This window comes from Chlorocebus sabaeus, chromosome 29 (genome assembly GCF_047675955.1).
Source record: "Chlorocebus sabaeus isolate Y175 chromosome 29, mChlSab1.0.hap1, whole genome shotgun sequence".
Lineage (NCBI taxonomy): Eukaryota > Metazoa > Chordata > Mammalia > Primates > Cercopithecidae > Chlorocebus > Chlorocebus sabaeus.
In genome coordinates, this window is record NC_132932.1 from 2,182,349 (window position 1) to 2,184,542 (window position 2,194).

The 2,194-nt window shown below is 39.2% G+C and overlaps 1 pseudogene; it reads left to right on the forward strand.

Annotated features, from left to right (window-relative positions):
* The first annotated feature begins 210 nt into the window (after window positions 1-210).
* LOC119620268 (peptidyl-prolyl cis-trans isomerase NIMA-interacting 4 pseudogene) lies at window positions 211-712 on the forward strand (annotated as a pseudogene).
* Window positions 713-2,194: the final 1,482 nt, after the last annotated feature.

A 2,194-nucleotide genomic window follows, 5' to 3' on the forward strand; every position in this document is an offset into this window, starting at 1 on the left:
AGGCATGAGCCACCACGCCTGACCACTCTAAAATGTTTATAAAAAGATTTAGTGAAGACGTAGGAGAAATCAAAGATGATAACTACTTGCTTGTCCCATCTCTCTTTTTCTTCTTTCTTTTTGTGTTAAAGGACATGACTTCAGTAAACTAGTTGTTCACATCAACAATGTTCTTTGTAAGATCTTGTTCCCCAGTTCAGAGTTCAACAACAAGCTTCCAAGATGCCGCCCAAAGGAAAAAGTGGTTCTGGAAAAGCAGGGAAAGGGGGAGCAGCCTCTGGGAGTGACAGTGCTGACAAGAAGGCTCAAGGTCCCAAAGGTGGTGGCAATGCAGTAAAGGTCAGACACATTCTACGTGAAAAACATGGCAAAACCATGGAAGCCATGGAAAAGTTAAAGTCTGGGATGAGAGTCAATGAAGTGGCCTCACAGTATAGTGAAGATAAAGCCAGGCAAGGGGGCAACTTGGGTTGGATGACCAGAGGGTCCATGGTGGGATCATTTCAAGAAATAGCATTTGCCTTGCCTGTAAGTGGGATGGATAAGCCTGTGTTTACAGACCCACCGGTTAAGACAAAATTTGGGTATCATATTATTATGGTTGAAGGAAGAAAATAAAATCATATGAAAGACTCAAAAAAAAAAAAAAGTTCTTGTTCCCCTTTATCAGAGCAAATGACTCTGCCCTGGTGACAAAGACTCTGTGGTCTCTTAAATAATTGGAACCCAGAAGTGAAGATCTAAAATATCCAGCAACTGGAAACTTTTTTTCCCTGATTAACAGCTATTTAGAGTGATCTAAGATCTTGTTTTAAAGTCATTGTACTCCAGATATTAATTTTATTTCCACAATGCATCACTGCAATTGCAAATGAGCCAGGTTTGGTTGCACTCTTTCATCTTTTGGATTTGAGGACTGTCCTATGGCCAGTTTATTTACATTTATGGAAGTCTCTGAATTAACCGTTCGTCAGAGGCCACACCACAAAGTCTCAAAGAAAACTCCCAAGAGCTTTCCTAATAGCTCTTGCACCCAAGTTTAATGAGGATTTGGTCTGAGATGATGAATATCCAGATGAAAGAGATTTTGCTCTTTCCCTGCCATATTCTGCTCCATCAAATACATGAAAATATAGCTCATTTTCTCATGAGCTCTATTATTCATAATATATGACAAAATTAAGTCACACTATTTAGCTCTTCATATTCTAAGTTGAAATGGAATCACTCTCATCTTTGGTCAGTTACTGAAGAAATGTTTCGCTCGTTTGCTTGCAAGCAAACAAGCAGAAGAAATGTTTGCTTGTTTCATGAGTATATTTGGGATAGAATATATTTCTATCCCAAATGTGCCCATTATAAAAGAATGTTTATCAATATATTAAAAAGAAAATATTCTATCTCAAATGTGACCATTATTTTAAAAAGTTTTTTTATCAGTATATTACAAGGAAAATAAAAACACTCCCGCTCAAACTGTACAATTATCCCTCTTGGTATATAATTAGAAAAAATGTGCTTCCGTAGGAGTATAGGCAAAAAAGTACGAAGTTCATTCCTGACTAAAATATTCTAAGCAAGCCATTTCTCCAGAATCTAATTTTCCAACTCATTCTTCATTTACTAAACACAGTTTCAGGCTGTGTACTAGATTTGGGGGATATAAATGTGACAAGATATGGTCTCTGCCTTCCAGGTCCTTACTGTCCAAAAGAGCTGCTGTCAAAAAAAATTTTCAGAACTCACGTGTAAAAAAAGACCTGTAGCAGCATTACAGGCAAACATTGGACATGTAATAACTGCTAACAATGGGGCCACGGAGAAAGACTTTATCCAAGGTTTAGAGGGGCAACCCAACAAAGATTTGGAAACTATCCAACCTGCCTTTACACAGAAAGTAGAACTCAATAACAAACGACAGAAATAGAATAGCCCTTTGGAGGTTGCACCAGAGAGGAAAGGGCCAGGGTCAACTGTTGACCTCCCTAGATTTTCCACATTTTTCAGAGCTTAAAATAGAACTTCTAGCCACACTATCAAGTCCTCCAGAATCATTGCATGGTAACAGCCTGTGGTCCACATGGACAACTCTCCTTCCACTCTGAGTCCACCCTGGGTAGCCTCCAGCGTGATAAGGGTGGCGAGGGGAAACTGAGTTCAAGGCACCAGTTCTGTGTAAGCCTCTCCTTAGTGC